The sequence below is a fragment of the Astyanax mexicanus genome, chromosome 15, assembly GCF_023375975.1.
Source record: "Astyanax mexicanus isolate ESR-SI-001 chromosome 15, AstMex3_surface, whole genome shotgun sequence".
NCBI classification, from domain to species: Eukaryota; Metazoa; Chordata; class Actinopteri; order Characiformes; family Acestrorhamphidae; genus Astyanax; species Astyanax mexicanus.
In genome coordinates this window covers 14,869,978-14,891,879 of record NC_064422.1, presented here as the reverse complement: position 1 = coordinate 14,891,879, position 21,902 = coordinate 14,869,978, and the positions used below count along the sequence as shown (strand labels likewise).

Here is a 21,902-nt window from a genome sequence, read left to right as displayed (position 1 = left end):
AGATATTCTGGGAAATGGAGTCCGACAGTGTAGAAGGAGACTGAGGCGGCGTGACACATTTTACATAAATCCCGGTGATGCAATGATTTGTTTGTGGCTGATTTTTTATTCACTAACGGGCTGCCATGTTTTATTTAGATTTAAATTTTGTATTGTCACAATTCAGTAGACAGGAGCTAGTATTGCCCTTTTCATGACTTTTGCCATGTCCTATTGAAGCTAAAGCTAAATGCTGTGCTAACTTGTTGGATATATGTGTGAATTCTCCTGCATTGACCAGACCCATCTGAATTTTTAACTTATTCTCTTTTGCAGATTATCCCCATCAGATTCAGCCACGACTTTAAAAACATAGTTTTTTGTCAGAAAGGTGATTTAAGTGATTTTGAACGTGGCGTGGTTGTTGGTGCAAGACTGGCTGGTCTGAGTATTTCAGAAGCTGCTGATCTACTGGGATTTTTTTGTGCACAACCATCTCTAGAGTTTACAGAGAATGATCTGAAAGAGAGAAAATATCCAGTGGGCTGCAGTTCAGTTCTGTGAGCGCAAACACCTTGTTGATGCCAGAGGTCAGAGGAGAACGATCAGACTGATTTGAGCTGATAGAACGACAACAGTAACTCAAATAACCACTCGTTACAACCGAGGTCTGCAGAAGAAGAGCATCTCTGAACAACAGAACAAAACGTCCAACCTTGAGGCGGATGATGAGCTACAGCAGCAGAAGATCACACCAGGTGCAGCTCCTGCAGCTAAGAACAGGAAACTGAGGCTACAATTAACACAGGGTAATCAAAGCTAGACAATAAAAGATTGAAATGGAAAAACGTGACCTGGTCTGATGAGTCTCTGATGATTTCTGCTGCGACATTCGGATGGTAGGGTCAGAATTTGGCGTCAACAACATGAAAGCATGGATCCATCCTGCCTTGTATCAATGGTTCAGGCTGGTCATACTTTGGGCCCATTAGTACCAATTGAGCATTGTGTCAACGCCACAGCCTAGCTGAGTATTGTTGCTGATCATGTCCATCCCTTTATGACCACAGTGTACCTGTATCTTCTAATGGCTACTTCCAGCAGGATAATGCTCCATGTCATAAAGTGTGAATCATCCCAGACCGTTTTTTTGAACACAACAATGAGAGAGTTCACTGTACTGGAATGTTCTCCACAGTCACCAGATCTCAATCCAATAGAGCAGCTTTGGGTTGTGGGGGAGCGGAAGATTCTCATCATGGATGTGCAGCCAACAAATTTGCAAACTGTGTGATGCTCTCATGTTAATATGGACCAGAATCTCTGAGGAATGTTTCCAGTACCTTGTTGAATCTGTGCCACAAAGGATTAAGGCAGTTCTGAAAGCAAAAGTGGGTCCAACCCGGTTCTAGCAAGGTGTACCTAATAAAGTGGCTGGTGAGTGTATGTGTGGGGTCTCCTGTATTGACCAGTCCCACCTGAATTTTTAATTAATTCCGTTTTTCAGATTATCCCCATCAGATAAAAAATTATCACAGCTTTAAAAAATGTACACACAATGTTTTCAGTGTGTAATTATCGTAATTATCTGGGTAATAAATCAGGTTAAACTGTACCTTAACAGCTGTTTGGGTGGAGATCGGATCACATTCTCACCACAGATGACGAGTTTCATAGATTCTTTCACACAATGGATTTACTGACTGTCAGCTACAGAAACAGCATTTTACACTAATCCCATTGATGCATTGATTATTTTTTTGATTGATTTTTTTATTTTGTCACAATACAGTAGACAGCAGCTAGTTTTGAGTCCCATGACTTTTGCCATGTCTCATAGAAAATAAAGAATGCTTTGCTGACCTGTGGGATAGGTGTATGGGATCTCCTGCATTGACCAGACATGTTGTGCAGACGCCAATGGTTATGATCATTAACACCTACTTACTGCACTGTCTACTGTGAGAGGTAATGCCTCCTATAGTGAAAAAGAGCTCAGAGCTTCACTGTCAAAAGCCTTCCTCCCAGACTGTGGTCATCATGTGCCAATCAGTGGTCTTTATCTTCATTAGAGCATGAGTGAGGTCTGGAACTGATGTTGGATCAGTAGATATTTCTGCTCATGCAACTCATCCTCATTCGCCAGTAACCAGTATCAGCAGAAAGTGCTCCTTAAGGCAGCTGAATGCGTTCATTAGGAGGGGTGTGTAAGTATAATTACAGTCATTTAAACGTTATAAATAAATAGAGAGGTGATAATAACTGGGTTTAGTTTTCATCTGCAGTCAGTCTGAAGTTCCTCCAAGTTTTTTTTTTTTTGCATAACTGCGTATGAACATCAAAGCGTTAAGGCTGCTTAAAGACAGACTGGAGCTGTTTTATCAGCGTAAAGCTGAAAGAGGCTGATCCCGAGGAAATCATGTAGATATGTCAGCAGTGTTACACTCCCAAGATGAAATATCTCTTTTTCCTTCTATTTACCTTCTTCTTCCTGTCTGTTCTCATCCCTCAGTTTCACATCACTGAGAACAATAAAGAGAGAGAAAGAGACAGAGAGAGGAAGGAGGGTGATGGAGCTTGTTTCCTGCTGGGTGAAATCTTTTGTGAAGTGTTTAAAGTCTATCTAATGAAAAGAAACTACCTTTTAATGATGGGAAACCAAACCAAGTACCCAATACAAACTATTATTAAGCCATTAATAACCCATTAAAACCCTTAGAATTACATATAAAACCCTTAGTTTCATTTTTGAAACATTAACAATGATTGGAAACCATAATGAATTCCATATCTCAAACATTTTGGGTGTTATAAAACCTTTATAAAACTTTTACACATTGTCACAAACTCTTACAAAAACCCTACTATGTTATTAAGCCTTTATAATAGCTTAGAAATGAGTAATAAAAGAAAATAAAGTCATTATAAACTATTACAAAACCCTTGCAAATCACATGAAGAACCCTTTCAGGACACATGTATAGAACAGTTATATAACCTTACTAAACCAATATAATTTGTTACATAATCCCTGTAGAATTCTTACAGATTGTTAAAAAAAATCCTGAGACTAGTTTAGAAAACACTTTTATAAGGAAAAAAAAGCTTTACAAAACCATTACAAACCATATGAGACCATTATAAATGCTCTTAAAACCTGTATAGATTGTTACAAAAGCCTCAAAACAGTGGTTATAAACTGCTTAAAGAGTGTTATTAACCCTTGTGTGGTGTTCATATTTTTCTTACTCAGTAAGTGTTCAAGGGTGTGGTGGACCCACTGCATTTTGTTTTCAAATTCAACATTTTAAAGCCATTATACATTAAAAAGCTTAACAGATGTTTATTTCACCCTGTTTACAAGAAATATAAATGGCTCATATGGTTAATATAAGATCTTTATTATGTATTTTGCAGGTTTTCGATGGTATATATTGCAAGAAAAAGTTGTAAAACAAGGAAGATGATGTCCCACACTGACTTTTCTGTCAAGCTGGTCTGTTATCTCGGTTATAAAAACTGTTAATCCGGGAAATTACATGTACGTTTTTTCAAATACATTGTTGGAAAAGTTTTCTGGCAGTTTTTGCATTCCACAGACGTTCTGTGGATTCCCCTTTGTACCTGACAACTCAGAATACAAAGAGTTACAATTGCTTAGACAACATTAATAAAACAATAAAAAGTCCTATTTTAAATTATTACAAAACCCTTGCAAATCACATGAAGAACCCTTTCAGGACACATGTATAGAACAGTTACAAAACCTTCCTGAACTATTATACAGTCATTACATAATCCCTGTAGAATCCTTACAGATTGTTAAAAAAACCCCGAGACTAGTTTAGAAAACACTTTTATAACATTATAAGGCAAAAAGCCTTACAAAACCATTATAAAAACCCATATAGATTGTAACAAAAGCCTCAATACAGTGTGTATAAAGTGCTTAAAACGATTTATTAACCCTTGTGTGGGTAAGACTTGGCTCAATCCTATTTCACGTCTATGGGAAGAGGTTTCCACACTCTTGATAGGCTGCAGGTTTAGGGTGAGGTGTTAGGGCTACATGACCCTTCTAATGGAGATTTTTCAGAGGCAGACTCCAAACAGAGGGACATGAGAATCACTGCGAAGGTGGCGGCAAAATAGAAAGGAAACAAACAATTTTGAATTATTTCCTTGTTAAAAATTGCAGTAACCACTATACGACCATAGGTCATTCTTTTAGTTTCAATGTTTTTTTTTTTTTAGACAAGCACAAAATAGAAAAAAAAAGCTAGTAGCATTTAGAGTGGAAAGGATCACAGAGAAATTAAGGAATGGACAATAATAATTAATTGCTGCACAACCTGCAGGGTGGAATTGTGCCTAAATGTTGTGCAAACGGTTGCATTTTTATCTCATTGGCAGTAATGCGTGGAGGCTCGTTTCTTGGGTAATTTTGGTCCATTCAATTTCTCCAATCTTTGACATCCATATTTCTTCATCTGCTAGCTAACAACTGGCTAGTCCTGGGACTGGCTACTGATTGGCTGGACATAGGACCCATATTTATTTTGTGACTGACTAAAACTCCGAACCTACTATCTAATTCTCTTCTTCATAGTCACTGTCAGACTCTGAATTTCCAGAAATGTGATCCTCGCATTCTGAAACATCTTCCTCTACATCATCCACCCCCAATTTGCATCATCCTTCCCGCAGTACAGAGGGGGAAAAGTGTGGGGGTGTGAGCAAAGACAGGAGTCAGAGCATGAATCTTACAACAGTGTTGCAATCTTTTTTTTGTTTTTGAAACACACACACACACACAAACACAATAGAGTGTGAATTGTGCATTCATTGCAAATATGTTCTGAAACAGCTCTGGACCAAAAAAAAAAAGAGACCACATAAAAATGATGAGTTTCTTTGATTTTACCAAATTAAAAATCTCTGAAATATAATCAAGAGGAAGATGGATGATCACAAGCCAACAAACCAAGCTGAACTGCTTACATTTTTGCACCAAGAGTAAAGCAGCATAAAGTTATCAAAAAGCAGTGTGTAAGACTGGTGGAGGAGAACATGCCAAGATGCATGAAAACTGTGATTAAAAACCAGGGTTATTACACCAAATATTGATTTCTGAATTCTTTATAAATTTAATCTATAAGCTCTGCATCTTTTTTGTTATTTCAGTCATTTCTCATTTTCTGCAAATAAATGCTCTAAATTACCATATTTTTATTTGGAATTTGGGAGAAACTTTGTCCGTATTTTATAGAATAAAACAACAATGTTCATTTAACTCAAACATAAACCTATAAATAGCTAAATCAGAGAAACTGAATCAGAAACTGAAGTGCTGTCTTATTTTTCCAGAGCTGTATATTGTTTTGAGAAAATGAGCTAAGGCCAATGAGTATACGTTTTTAATTATAATTACCTGTATCATTTTTTCCTTTAATAATAAAAATGAAAATCTGTTCCACACACTCAAACACCACATATCAGGAAAGCAAAATATAGAATGTTATAAAAGCCTTAGAAATGCTTACTAAATCCTTACAGACCATTATAAAACCTTATCAAAAATGTCCAAATTTTCCAAAACATCACAGATGGCATGAAGTCTTGGTCCAAGCTTGTTGTATGGTGTATGGCAGCATCCACTGAGACATGTCAATAATGGTGAAACATGATTCCTATACTATACTCAGCAACCGGGGTGTTGAACATGCAGCACTTGGCCTGGATGTGAGGCGAGCATTTGGCTTAGATAAATAAGTTGGGATGGTGTAACTCAGGCTCTGTATGAGATCATAAAATGTGCATGTGCGTTATAATTCTTATACATATTTTCTAATTCTTAATATACATTTACCATATTTCTTGGACTAAGGAACCCTTAAAATTCAATTCAATTCAATCTGTTGCACCTTATGTATGAATTCTACCAGTCAGGAATTAAGGAGCAGTAAAGCCACTCTTCTGAAGTACAGTGTTGTACAGGAGTTTCAGTTTAGTTCTCCAGCACTAAGGCTGGGTGCAGCAGCATTAGCATTAGCTGCTAACCAGAGTGCCAGTGTATATGTTGATTAAACTAATTAAGGGAAGCAGAAGAAGTTTCATACTGAAACTATTTTTCCTGGATCTTCAAACTTTCAAACGTTTGGTCAATTTGACCCAGAACATAACAGGAGGGTTAATGTGCCTTATAAACTGGTGCTATAATCCTTATAGACCGGAAAATAGAGGTATGTTGAGAGTGAGCCTGATAATCCGGTGCGCTTTATATTTTGAAAAAAAAAAACAAAAAAACAAAACAGTAATATAACGTCCTGCTGTATTTGTGCCAAAATCAGCTCTACTGAAGTGTTACTGAAACTGATTTACTGTTGTTCACATTGATTTACATTGCTCTGAGACAGAAAGAAAGAAAGAAAGAAAGAAAGAGGGACAGAGAGATGAGGCAATAAAGCCCAGACTATAAATTCCCTCAACTATGTATAAAATATGTTGCAGCCACCACTTAATAACAAACAACAGAATAAACACAAACAAACATATTGTCTCTTCAGGGGTAAACATAAATTCAAATAATAAACAGACCCCACACCTACACCTACCTTCACCAATCATACAGCAAACAACAAAACACAAACGACTCAGTGGCTCAATGTGATTTTAGCTGTTTTAGTATACACTGTGGTGTATTCTTTGTTTTCCCAGTAATGGGGTGAAGTCATTAATGGGATCATTTATGGGGTCCAGCTCCCAGATTTCACATGAAACAAACAAACAAACTAAGGTTCATGTGTTTGTTACGTTGTATGATAAAAACATTGAGTCCGGCTAGTTTTGTTTTCACACTGCAGTTTAGCAAATAAACTAAAGTACTTTATTACGTTCTCTCATCATCCAATACATGTGCAGGGTCTCTTGATACTTGACACTGATTGGCTTGTAGAAAAGCATGCATGAGATTGTCAGTTCAATAAGTTAACTTCTTTTTCCTTCTTTTTTGAGAGCAACGGACTCTCTTATAATTCCTTTAATTTCTGTTTACAAATAAAGCTTAATCTACAGTTACAGTAGATACAGAAATCACCAATTGAATATGAAAGATATGTATAGTTTATGCAAAAGCATTGTTATTTGTTCTTAAAAAAGTGCCACAAACATGCTCACTATGTGTTCCAACAAGATCCAAAAAGATGATTTTGTGATTTTGTCTCTTTGTGGTGACAGTATGAGAATGAGATTACTCATGTTCGCTGTGAAAGCTGATGTCTGTAAGTTTTGGGATTCAAGGCCCTCTCTGGTGAGAATGGGTAATTGCACCAAGCATGCGGAAAATAATCATTTTAAACAGAGCGGGTGTGATGCGGTCTCCTTTTTAGAGCGGATGAATCCGATTCCAGGTTGTACCAGCCCTAGTTATACCCATACTACTGATTTCAGCATGACACCTCTTCGGTTTCTTCTTCTATTGCTTAATTAGTCACGTGTTTTCACACTGCGAACATATGAGAGGACCATGGTTCATTTTATTCAGACACTTGATGCTCATTGCTATCTTACACCCCATCAACAGTCTAATTTCACGCTTTGACCCTGTGCCCTTAAAAAAAACATCAGAGTTTGGGAATAAATCTACACTGATGGGCGTAGTGGTCTGGAAGTGAGGTGTGTTCAGGTAAATATCTGGTGTGTTTTCATCTTGGCGGTGGGAAATACAGGTGCACCACTGACTGATTAAAACCCTGACAACAGTCAACAGTCAGCCCCTTATTTTGCTCTCAGTGCAGGTACACCCTCACTCGTTAAACAAAAACCCGACTTTTACCTCAACAATAAACAGAATAAAGAATAAAATAACATTACGTTTCTCTTCATTGATGTAAAGTGAACATCAGAAGTCTATAGAAACATTTTGTCTGTAAATTTAAAGTAAAATGAAATCAAACTAATTAATAGATTCTTCATCATGCAGTAAGATAATGACCCAAAACCCACTGAAGCCTGGAAAAGCATCACAAAAAAAACGAAGCAAAAGGATTTGTAACTAAATATTAAGTCTTATTCACTTTAATTTACTTTAAGATTATCTGTTTTAATACTTTTGCTCACAAGAAAAATGGGTGGGTTCAGACAGAAGGTTTTATCTTCTGAACTGTGTATCAAATCCAGATGTAAATGCCTGGAAATAAACGTTGAAATGTTGATCTTTTAATATCAAACCCAAATGTATTTAATCTACAGCACAAATAAAGGGCTGCCTCACTTTTCCAATTCTTTTGTAGGGGACTTTATAATTTCCTAAACTAACATTATGTTCTCTATGTTCTCTAGTCAAAAGATCAATGAGAGCAGATTAGAGACGAGAGCCGAGTTTATGAAATATATAAGATTACAGGTTTCTCTAGTACAAGAGATGGATCTGTGGTTTATCAGTATGAACTGAAGCTCCGCTACAGTCGATACGCTCCCTGTTCTCGCCACAGTTCTCTCCATTCCCCCCAGAGGCCGTCTGTAGACACCGGAGCTGACGGTGAATTTGTGTGTGAAATAATGACGACAGCTCCCACAGCTTCTCCTGACTCTCAGACTTCAGACAGTGAGGATCAGACTGCTTAACCCTGTTAACCCCGTCAGACTGGGGCTAAACTCCACATTATCCTCAGTGCGTTACTCTTTCCCACCTCTGAGCACTGGTGTGTTCACTATCTCACACATAGAGTGGAAAAGTCATATTGCCACCATCATTCAAATGCCTTACTGTCATTCATTTTTGACATAATTGTGAATCTGGCAGCTTTTTGTTCCTTGTTGTTTTGTTTTTTGCATTGTATAAGAATTTCTTGATAATTGGACCAATAGAAATGCTGCAGAATGACTTGGAATAACATGTTTTACACTGATTTAAGTTAAGAAGATTTGTTCTGTCAAGTATGAGGCCTCAAAGAGAGCCCACAACCCTAAGAGAACAAATATGACATGACACACTCACAGGACACTTTATTAGGTACACCTGCCAATCACATGGCAGCAACTCAATGCCTTTAGGCATGTAGACACGACCAAGACGATCAGCTGCAGATCAAACTGAGCATCAGAATGGGGGAAGAAAGCTGATTTAAGTGATTTTGAACGTGGCGTGGTTGTTGGAGCCAGACGGGCTGATCTGAGTATTTCAGAAGCTGCTGATCTACTGGGATTTTTACACACAACCATCTCTAGAGTTTACAGAGAATTATCTGAAAAAAAGAGAAAATATCCAGTGAGCCGCAGTTCAGTTCTGTGGGAGTAAATGCCTTGTCGGTGCCAGAGGTCAGAGGAGAATGGCTAGACTGGTTTAAGCTGATAGAACGACAACAGTAACTCAAATAACCACTCGTTACAACCGAGGTCTGCAGAAAAAAAGCATAACACGTCCAACCTTGAGGCGGATGATGAGCTACAGCAGCAGCAGATCACACCGGGTGCCCTGATTCCTGTCAGCTAAGAACAGGAAACTGAGGCTACAATTCAAACAGGCTCACCAAAACTGGACAATAGAAGACTGAAAAGGAAAAACGTTACCTGGTCTGATGAGTCTCTGATGATTTCTGCTGTGACATTCATTCGGACAGTAGGGTCAGAATTTGGCATCAACAACATGAAAGCATGGATCCATCCTTCCTTGTATCAATGGTTCAGGCTGGTGGTGGTGGTGTTAAAATGGTGTGGGGGAGATTTTCCTGGCACACTTTGGGCCCATTAGTAGCAATTGAGCATCGTGTCTCAAATGCCCCAGCCTACCCAAGTATTGTTGCTGACCATGTCCTCCATCCCTTTATGACCACAGTGTAGCAGTATCTTCTGATGCTACTTCCAGCAGGATAATGCGCCATGTCATAAAGTGTGAATCATCTCAGAATACCATTTAAATAAAGCCAAAAGAGGATGTGTTCTCAGAGGACTATCCCACAGAACCCAATATGCTTGTAATGAAGACCGTACCTGAAGGTACAGAAAATACAATGAACCTGGTAGAGAGCAAGTCTTCTTTGAGTCTTTAACATTTTTAAGATCCTTATCATTATTCAGAAACATGCAGATCTTTAAATGTTGTTCTGGCGTCTTTTGTGACCTCCTGTATGAGTTGTTCATGCCCTTTTGGAGTAATTTTGGTGGGCTGGTCACTTCTGGGAAGGTTCACCAGTGTTCCATGTTTTCTCCATTTGTGAATTATAGCTCTCACTGTGGTTCTCTGAAGTCCCAAAGCTTTAGAAATAACTTTTTCCAGACTGATAGATGATCAATTACTTTGTTTTGTCATCTGTTTCTGAATATCTTCAGATCATAGCAAATCACTGTATGTTGCTTTTTGAGATCTCTTAGCTGCTTCATGTTGTCAGACAGGTTCTATTTAACTGATTTCTTGATTCTAAAGGTCTGGAAGTAATCAGGCCTGGTTGTGATTAGTAGTGTAATTGAACTCAGCTTTCCAGTACCAGTGATTAATCACAGGTATAAAGAGATTTTTATATTTACTCAGATTATATGTGTCTGATATTAAAGTCCGCCCAGGGTTTTTTCTGGTGGTTTCCTCTCATAAATGTTCTACACCAGTTAAAGCATGTAGAGTGCAAATCTTTTATTTACCAGAAGATGAGCCCACTTATTATTCATCATTCTCTCAGTGTGTGTTTATGATGATGCTGTGTGAACAGATCTGGTTTCAGTATCTGAGCATTTGGCTGTTGAAGAAGTCTTTCTGAAATGTTTAGAAAGCTCACTTAGAGAAGCCTGCATGATAAATATGTCCTAATATGTCTAGGAATGTGTTTTTTGCCTAGAAGAAGAAGAGGAAGTTTTACTTACTAATTTACAAATGTGACTGGCTTTGTGCATCAGGTTTCAGTGAGTGAGAAAAGTTATCATTAGTCTGGCTAATGATGATCTTTTGTTTTATGTGGGTTTGTGTCTTTACACTCTAAAAAACAGAGGTATGAGTACTTTTTTGTACTCAGAGGTACACTCTTCATAATTGTACCCTCAAAGGTACAATATTGGTGTTTACAGGCTCAGATTTGTTCCCTCTGAAGTACAAAGTAATTTCTAACAGCAAAAAAGTACACTGTAAAAAACAAAACTCAAAATTGTTCTGCTTAATGTGATTTGTAAGTAAGCTAAATGAGAAATATTGAATTGCACCCTAAAATATAGCAGACTTATCACCCCAACTTACTTTATTAAGTTTCTTGTTAAAAGTCGGTCCAAATAAATAATCTGTGTTGGCAAAATTTACTTATTGTAGCTAACCCTAGTCGAGGCCATGCCAACTACTCTGACCCTTTATTTGATTGGGGTCTATGGAGCAACGTTAATCACACTATTTGCATATTGGGCGTGTCCTTCTACCTCTCATTCACCATCAGTGTGTAAGCATTCTCCACAAGCTGCCTTCTCTTGGAATTTGCGTATCCATTATATAATAGTAACGGCCTGGTCTCAGTGTTGAAGCTGTAAGAACAGGTTACTATATTCTGTGTTGCCAAGTCAGTCTGGTTACATTTGCATTAATTGCAATAGTTTTACATAACTGACAATAAGGTGAATATATGATAGTCATAAATTCCAATTACCCAGTTGCTATGTTAAATTAACAAAAGTATGTGGCACCCACTAAATGATTTTGATTCATATATAAATTTTATTGGTGCAACTTATTTTTTTAGTTGGTCCTAAAGGATGGTCAGCAAAACGTGCAATACACATTTTGTAGAATTTAAATCAGACCAACAAAAGACACAAATTACATTTTTAAGTTGGTGAGATTTAATATTTAAAGTTTTACTTAAAAGACTGAGTTGGTCTCAAAACTAAAAAAAAAAAATGTAGTGCAGTAAGTTGCCTTAATATTTTGAGTTTTCTTAACTTTTTTATTTTTACAGTGTACAGATTTGTACCATTTAACCAGCCAAAAGGTACATTCAGTATTCTGTATCACTGTACTAATAAACTATATATATTTAGATTGCACATTTTTCATTTCAAAGCCAGACAATTGTGGACACATATTTAGTTGATGATAATGTTTATAATCTTTATAATCTTTACTGGCACAAAAAACATGGGTACAAAAAAGGACTTTCACTGAAAGGTACTTTTTTGCCCCAGCGTACTCTTTTAAGTACAAATCTGTACTTACTTTTCTTAGTGTGTATTTGAAATATTATATATTAACAATAATTCAATATGTCAAATTCCTGTTATATGCAAAACCGAATGGATAATTTTCCTAATAATATGAAAACTGTTCCTAAAGGATTAAATAGTGTCATTCGATAACTGTTAAAGGTTTGGGCACCTCAGATTATTTTCATGATTTTCTTTTATAAATCATAGGTTGTTTGGATCAGCAAATTCAGTTAAATATATCATATAGCAAAAAAACACAGTTATATTTGAGAAGTGAAATGAAGTTTATAGGATTTACAGAAAGTGTGCGATAATCATTTAAACTAAATTATGCAGGTGCATAAATGTGGGCACTCTTGTAATTGTATTGATTTGAATACATTTAGCACTAATCATTGGAACACAAAATTAGTTTGGTAAAATCATTGACCCATGACCTACATATACTGGTGAATTTAATTATGAGAAACACAACTCTCAAATGACCTGAAAACAAAGATTGTTTAACACCATGGTTTAGGGGAAGAATACAAAAGGTAATACAAAAGGCACAGATGTAGTTAAAACCTGAAGTATCAGATAAAGACAAGATAAATCTCAGATAATCAGAGGAGAAGGATGGTGAGAACAGTCATAGTCAACCATAATCAGAGCAGCACCAACCACCTACAACATCATCTTGCTGCAGATGGAGTCACTGTGCATCGTTCAGATATTCAGCTCACTTTACACAAGGAGAGGCTGTATGGGAGAGAAATGCAGAAGAAGCCTTTTCTGAGCACACGCCACAAACAGAGTCATTTGAGGTATGCTAAAGCTAAAGCACATTTAAACAAGTCAGCTTTATTTTGGAATAAGGTGCTGTGTGTGGACTGATTAAATTAAAATTCAGTTATTTGGAGGGCGGTTATTTACGCATGTAGAAAAAAGAACACAGCATTACAAGACAAACACTTTACTGCTCCCCACAATAAACTCTGGTGGTGGTTCATCATGCTGTGGGGCTGTGTGATCAGTGCAGGTACTGGGAATCTTGTTAAAGTTGAGGGTCGCATGGATTTCAGTCAATATCAGCAGATTCTTGAGAACAATGTTTAAGAATCAGTGAGAAAGTTGAAGTTGCGCTGGGGCTGCATACTTCAACAAGACAACAACCCTAAACACTAAACTCTGCTCAAAATCTACTAAAGCATTCATGCAGAGGAACAAGTACTGGAATGATCATCTCAGTCCTCAGACCTGAATATTATTGTAAATCTGTGGTGTGATTTAAAGCAGGCTGTTCATGATCAGAAACCTGAATCAAACCTGACTGAACTGGAGATGTTCTGTAAAGAAGAATGATCCAAAATACCTTCAACCAGAAGCCAGGCACTCATTGGAAGCTGTAGGAAGCGTTTAGAGGCTGTTATTTCTGCAAAAAATACTGATGTCATTTTTCTGTTGGGGTACTCAAATTTATGCACCTGTCTAATTTTGTTTAAAGATTTTTTGCACACTTTCTGTAAATCCTATAAACTTAATTTCACTTTTCAAATATCACTGTGTTCATCTGCTATATGATATATTTAACAAAAAATGCTCATCCAAACAACCAATGATTTATAAAGAAAATTCATGAACAGATAAGTCTCTGAGAAAAAGGCTTTTAACAGAGTCCTTTAACAGAGAAGAACACATGACATGCTACATAAATCCTACTAATGTCATATTTTTTGCCATAGCACATTTTTCAAAAATGAAGAGCATCCCTAAATGACATTAATGATTCTATGCAGCCAATGGTGGTCTGGCAAATCTAGACTTGCCTGTTTTTTCATGTTTCTTGGTCTGTCTTTCACATTGAGGATTAAAACAGCAGTGCTCTCCACTGAGAGTGTGTAAGTGTGTGCGTGTGCCAGTGTGTGTGTGTGTGTGTGTGTGTTTGTGTGTAAGAGAGAGAGCAGAGGAAGTGATAAAGAGGAAATCTAATTAAAATATTTTATTGGTCAGATAGTCTGTTCAGAGAAAGAGGAAGAGAGAAAGAGTTTACCCACCACTGATCACGCATTTCACTTCATTATCATTATAATAACATTACTCACAGCCTGAGGACCACAACCAGTTCACTCTTCATCTCTAGTGGAGTGTGTGTGTGTGTGTGTGTGTGTGTGTGTGTGTGTAGAGAGTGTGTGTGTGTGTGTGTGTGTGTTAAGCTGCAGGGATGTTAGTTGTTAGAGAGTGTCATCATTGTGTCTAAATTCAATAACTCTATATACTGTATATTTCACACTATGGAATATTTGCTTTCTAATCTACACTAAAGTGTATCTAATAAAATGGCCAAGACTGAGTGGAAGCACAAGGTAGCTTGGAAGGTGTTTCTAATAAAGTGGCCACCCGTGAGTGGAAGCACAAGGCAGGTTGGAAGGTGTTTCTAATAACATGACCACTAGTTTAGATGTTTCTAATAAAGAGGCCACCAATTAGAGGTAACACAAGGTAGCTTGGAGGTTGTTTCTAAAAAAGTGACCACTAGTTCAGGTGTTTCTGATAAAGTGGCCACCAGTTAGTGGAAGCACAAGGCTTCTAAAAGCAGGTGTTTCTAAAAAAGTGGCAGCCAGTGAGTGGAAGCACAGACTAGTTGGGAAAGTGTTTCTAATAAAGTGGCCATCAGTTTAGATGTTTCTAATAAAAGTGTCCACCAGTGAGTGAAAGCACAAGGTAGCTTGGAAAGTGTTTCTAATAAAGTGGCCACCAGTTTAGGTGTTTCTAATAAAGTGGCCACCAGTGAGTGGAAGAACAAGGTAGCTTAGAAGGTGTTTCTAATAAAGTGACCACTAGTTTAGGTGTTTCTAATAAAGTGGCCACCAGTGAGTGGAAGCATGAGGCATGTAGGTAGACAGATAGGCAAAAGAGAGAGAGAGAGAGAGAGAGAGAGAGAGAGAGAGAGAGCAATCAGAAATATCTTGTATAAGAAAGTAAAGAAACTGCTGGAGGATGGATTCCCTGTCCATGGTGCTGAAAAGAACTCACAAGTAGCCACACCATTAGAAACCCCTACCTACCTTCCTTTTTACCTCCACTCCAATGACACTTTATTGGAAACATCTTCCAACCTTGTGCTTCAATTACCTTGTGCCACTTTATTAGAAACATCTACCTGTACAATGTAAGTATTTTTTTCTGATAAAGTGGCTGCCAGTAAGTGGAAGCAAACGGTAGGTAGGCAGATGTTTCCAATAAAGTAGCCAACAGTGAGTGAAAGAGAGAGAGAGTGAGTAAAATAGAGAGAGAGAGAGAGAGAGAGAGAGAGAGAGCAATCAGAAATATACTGTGTAAGACAGTAAAAGAACTACTGGAGGATGAATTTTCTGTCCATGGTGCTGAAAAGAACATCAATAAAGTGGCATCCACTTTATTAGAACCCCCTATCTACCTTCTGCTTCCACACACTGGTGGCCACTTTATTAGAAAACCCTAGTACCTTGGGCTTCCACTCAGTTCTTTTCAGCACCATGGACAGGACATCAAACCTCCAGCAGTTCCCTTTGCTTTCTTATACTGTGTATTTCTGATTGAGTCATTCCCTCTCTCTCTTTCTCTCTCTTTCTCTCTCTCTCTCTCTCTCTTTCTCTCTCCCTCTCTCTCACTCTCTCTCTCTCTCTCTCTCTCTCTCTCTCTCCTTCAGGGTCAGCTGGTCCGCGGCTCAACCTGGCAAATAACACAGCAGCCGGTCAGCCAGCAGCCAGAGCCGCTGCACAGCCGGAGTAAATGTTCAGTTGATTTTAAATGGGCAGGAGGAGGGCAGTGATGAGGTCAAGAGCTGAAAGCTGAAAGCCTGGCTCTGCCTACCTCTCACCACTGGGTTCCATTAGAGAAGAGAGCGAGAGAGAGAGAGATACAGAGAGAGAGAGAGAGAGAGAGGTAAAGAGAGAGATGTTCTTTCTCTGCCAGAGCTGCTGCTGCTGCTGTTGTAAGCGTTGACCGCGGTGTCACAGCTGATATTTAGACGAGTGTGTTCTGCTGGAGGAAAAACAAGCCCCCCCGCTGACTCTGGAACACTGCCCCCTTTCTGCAGCTTCCAGAGGAACACAGTCATCACACAGCCTAATGAAGAGCCACGGGGGGAACTGTCAGACGATACCCTTTTCCAGTCAGTGTTTTGCTAAATTAAGAATCAGATTAGCTGGAGCAGCTCAGTGGACTTCAGATGAGTCTGCTGTAATTTCTCTGTTTTATCCACTGCCATGTGATTTAAAAAGATTTTCACCCCAGCTAATGAAGAAGCTTACATTCATCATCAAATATAAAAACATGAAATAGTTGCACCCAGATAGAATCGATCACCAGGAATGAAACTTCATTCCAGACGGTCATAGTCATTCAGATTGGTCATCTTTATTAATGAGTCCTACTTTTTTCTAAGTGGAGATTAACAATGAAGATGACAATAGTTTGTCTTAAATGAGAAATCCGGGGTCAAATGGACTTGGGGTGTATTGAAACATAATAGCGATTATAAACCTTTAACAAATAGCACACCTCTGTTCTCCCCAAGCATTCTGAAATACAGCGCTCTTATCCGATGCTCCCAACAGGCTTACAATGCTAGTGATTGTAAACACTATGCCCCTATCACTAGCATTGTAAGCCTGTTGGGAACATCGGCTAAAAGCGCTATATTTTAGAAAACTGAGGTGGGCTTTTTGACAAAAGTTTGTACCTGTTATCATGTTTCACTACAGCTCAAGTCCACTGCAAACTGGAGTTCTCCTTTAATATTCCATTACCCTCAGGAGGTGCAATTTCATAATTTCATATGATGCAAGATCACCTTCTGTCTTTATTACACTCACTTATATATTTATATATTTATTTTATATGCAATATCTACACTCATCAACCCTACCACAAAATCAGCAGGAACTGAGTACGAATATTTAGCCTGCATGGTATGCATTATCACAGGACACAATTAGGAACCTCTACAACTCCAAACACCTCGAAACATCTGGCATGTTGCAGGGTTGCACATGCGTTGCACATTACTTCGCAATGTGTAGCTCAGTAAATATGACCAACAGTTGCCCACATTGTTCTAAATTTTTCGAAATCATTTATTGATCTAACTTCTGAATAGCACTGCAATTTGAAACTATTGCAACGACCGTATTTTATAGACTATAAAGTGCACCGGATTATAAGGTGCATTAAGCAACACTAGTAAGGAACAGGGCTGTCGCCATGTTTTCTTTCTTATTCAGCAGGTCTCGCCGCTGGGTGGTGGTGGGGGGGTAGCTATGTTAAGTAAAGATAAACTAAGTTAAGCAAACAAAACTGTAATTCTTTAATAAAAAATGTTTTAATCTACACATATTTCTCTCCTGAAAATTGTTTATTTGGATGAGTAAATCACTTCCGTTTATTTACAGTAAGCTTAGATTTCCAGATTTTCACTGGGTGCTGGAGTATTAGCATTAGCAGCTAACAACATTTAACAAAATTTTGACCAAAACATGATCAGTTCCAGGAAAATATAACAATTCTGCTTCCTTTTACATTTTAAATGATTATATTTTTGAGCAGCCGTATGTCTTCTGGAGTAAAAGAGCTCAGGGCTCATGTGACTGTCTGATATAATTACTATGTTATAAGACCTGAAAGAGAAACAAAAATGAAGACACAGAAAGAGGTTAGGGTTCTAAGGGTTAAACACAGACATGTCAGTAGTCATTGGACAGCAGTAAACTGCTCATGAAGTGCATGAGAATGCCCACCGCTGTATAAGTTGTGAGCTGTTATCTTGTGAGCGAGATTGAACACTGGCCAGCTTGCTCATGGCAAGGCAACGTGAATAATAAGATTAATTATGGGAAGTTAGATTCCAAGGGACACATACACCTTCCGTTAGGAGTTTACAGCAGTCAGCCCCATCATCTGATTAGCTGGCAGAGCTGAGGTCGACCACAGCGAGGCTAAGGTTACTCACACTGGGCTTTTCCCCCCAAAACCATGTAAAACAGGCTCGGCTGCTGAAAGCGTGGCTGTCTGGTTTGGATGGTGAACGGCTGCTGGTGTGGTGTTGGACCTGCTGAGAGTATTTAGAGCTGGGAGATTTGACTCCAGCAGAGAAACACAGATGCGCTCTCTCTGGCTGCTGGAGTTTGGAAAGGAAAAATCCTGTTTTTTTTTTCTTTCCTGGTCTGTCTCATAATATTTGCACAGATATATTACATACGGTACCAGTCAAACGTTTGGACACACCTTCTCATTCAATTATATATTTTTTGCAATGCACGTAAAAGTGTTAAACAAACCAAAATACCAAATATTGTAAAGCATTTAGGTGCTCTTATCTGGGGTGATGTTAACTTTAGGTTTCTGAGGCTGGTAACTCTGGTGAACTTATCCTGTGCAACAGAGATAACTCTTCGTCTTCCTTTTCTGGGGCGGTCCTAATAAGAGCCAGTTTCATCATAACATTTTTGATGGCCTTTGCGACTGTTCAGATTGACTGACCTTCATTTCTTAAAGTATTTTATTTCTTTACTTAGTTGAGTATTTCTTGTATCCATAATATGCATTCAAACATTACTCAAATAGAGTTATTCACTGTATTCAACAATTCTAACTCTCCACAACTTTACAACTGATGCTCTCAAACACATTAAGAGACAAGAAATTCAAGAAATTACTCTTGATCAGTTCAGCACAGCTGTTAACTAAAAGCCAGGTGACTCTACCTCATAAATCCAGCCAGGATGTGCAAAGCTGTCATCTAAGCAAGATGTGCTACTTTGAAGAATCTAAAATATAAAACATATGGTTTGCGGTGATTGACCAGCAATATTACAACTGCAGCCTAGAAGCTTTCATTTTCGTCCTCATTTACATAACATTACACAACCTGATTTTTGAGTAAAAAAAGCAGAAATTGAATTATTTTGACAAGAGAATTGGAGAAATAGGATAAAATATCTATAATTCTATAAAAGTTTATATGTGACATATGAACAGTGCGACAGTCATAGATTTTGATGGTACAGTTCTAGTCTGAGGAAAAAAACTCAGTTTAATTATTATGTGCATTTAATTTGCCAACAATATGGCTGTATCAAATCACATTTGTAATCCAAGATTTTACTGTATTTTTCCCCACATATTTCGCTGTTGGTGTTTTTAAACAGTTGCTTCCTTCCAACACACAAAAAATCCATGGAAATAATAAATAATAATAATCAAAAAGTATATGTCTTTGGCATTAAATATACACATTTCTATCTTTGTTTTGTTGAGGTTGTACAGTTCTTCATGCAGAGGACATGTCCCTCCCCCCAAATTATGTCTGTGCTCAAGTTGAAACAATCACTTCAAACTCCTCAGCTAGAAACTAATCCTTTAAGCACTCTTTTGGGTATACTCTGAGAACATTTACCTGAGAATACTTTTCTAAGCTTTTTCATCTGACATTATTTACCTGAGAATACTCAACTTCTCCACGAACAACTCACCTAGGTATTATCACATAAACACACACTGCCTAGACTAATCACCTAAAATACTTCACCATGAATATTCACCTGGACACACTCACCTGGAAATACTCACCTGTCCAAACTCAACTGAAAATACTCACCTGTTCAAACTCACCTGAAAATACTCACCTGTGCACATTCACCTGAAAAAATACTCACCTGTGCACATTCACCTGAAAAAATACTCACCTGTGCACATTCACCTGAAAAAATACTCACCTGTGCACATTCACCTGAAAATACTCACCTGTGCACGTTCACCTGAAAAAACTCACCTGTGCACATTCACCTGAAAAAATACTCACCTGTGCACATTCACCTGAAAATACTCACCTGTGCACATTCACCTAAAAAAATACTCACCTGTTAAACCCACCTGAAAAAAAACTCACCTGTTCAAACTCACCTGAAAATACTCACCTGTGCACATTCACCTGAAAATACTCACCTGTGCACATTCACCTGAAAATACTCACCTGTGCACATTCACCTAAAAATAGTCACCTGCTAAAACCACCTGAAAATATTCACCTGTGCACATTTACCTGAAAACACACAACTGGACACATACCTGAAAATACTCACCTGACAATATTCACAGAAACATACTCACCTGTGCAAACTCACATAGGTATACTCAAGTGTTCACCTGGAAAAACTCACCTAAACATACTTACCTAAAAGTACTCACCTGAGCACACTCACCTGTTTTAACTCACCTAAAAGTACTCACCTGAGCACACTCACCTGTTTTAACTCACCTAAAAGAGTTCACCTGAGCACACTCACCTGTTTAAACTCACATAAAAGTGTTCACCTGAACACACTCACCTGTTCAAACTCACCTAAAAGTGTTCACCTGAACACACTCACCTGTTTAAACTCACCTATGAGTGTTCACCTGAGCACACTCACCTGTTCAAACTCACCTAAAATTGTTCACCTGAACACACTCACCTGTTCAAACTCACCTAAAAGTACTCACCTGAGCAAACTCACTTGTTCAAACTCACCTAAAAGTACTCACCTGAGCACACTCACCTGTTTTAACTCACCTAAGAGTTCACCTGAGCACACTCACCTGTTTTAACTCACCTAAAAGTGTTCACCTGAACACACTCACCTGTTTTAACTCACCTAAAAGTACTCACCTGAACACACTCACCTGTTTTAACTCACCTAAAAGTATTCACCTGACCACACTCACCTGTTTTAACTCACCTAAAAGTGTTCACCTGAACACACTCACCTGTTTTAACTCACCTAAAAGTACTCACCTGAACACACTCACCTGTTTTAACTCACCTAAAAGTATTCACCTGACCACACTCACCTGTTTTAACTCACCTAAAAGTGTTCACCTGAGCACACTCACCTTTTTAAACTCACCTATAAGTGTTCACCTGAGCACACTCACCTGTTCAAACTCACCTAAAAGTGTTCACCTGAACACACTCACCTGTTTTAACTCACCTAAAAGTACTCACCTGACCACATTCACCTGTTTTAACTCACCTAAAAGAGTTCACCTGAGCACACTCACCTGTTCAAACTCACCTAAGTGTTCACCTGAACACACTCACCTGTTTTAACTCACCTAAAAGAGTTCACCTGAGCACACTCACCTGTTCAAACTCACCTAAAAGTGTTCACCTGAGCACACTCACCTGTTTTAACTCACCTAAAAGTACTCACCTGACCACATTCACCTGTTATTTGCCACCTAAGGAAACTTCCTTGTGAATAATCACTTGACAAGCACACTTACCTGAGAATATTCACATGGACAGAGTCTACTGAGTCTTTCTGCTTGGGAACACTTACCTGAAGTAGTAATCACACGGGAACACTCATCTCTGACCTGGAGCAGATGTTCCTCACCTGGGCTGAGCATTTATTACCGTTCATTTCTGCGAAATACACAAATAATGCTGGTTTACAACAAACATCATGGAGCAATCTGAGGCCGGCAGTCATATTCTAACTGAACTCGGAGCAATCAGCAGCTCGTCAGCAGAGAGAGAGTAATGAGCGGAAACAGCCCAACATTATAATTTCACCTCCGAGTCTTGAGCCGCACTCTCTCACTCTCTCTCCTCATCACGACTCACTCTCAGAGAGAGAAAGTGACAAAACGGCAATAAGAGGGAAAAGGAAGAATTTGCATTTTAACGAGCCTGTCCAATTCACTCCGAGGGAAGAAGTGGGTCAGGATGGATGTGGCAACCCAAA

At 38.3% G+C, this 21,902-nt stretch overlaps 1 protein-coding gene across 11 annotated transcripts in view; it reads right to left on the bottom strand.

Annotated features, from left to right (window-relative positions):
- The window catches only part of rpl38 (ribosomal protein L38), an 888,922-nt gene that overhangs the window by 214,098 nt on the left and 652,922 nt on the right, over positions 1–21,902 (bottom strand). Inside the window, exon 1 of one of the 11 annotated variants that reach the window (XM_049464419.1) lies at positions 14,236–14,239. The exons of 9 other annotated variants lie outside the window; for them this stretch is intronic. The gene's annotated coding sequence lies outside the window, so the exon portion shown is untranslated. Of the gene's footprint in view, positions 1–4,326; positions 4,331–14,235; positions 14,240–21,902 lie in introns of those variants that run through there. One more of the 11 variants, XM_049464417.1, reaches the window with a different exon arrangement.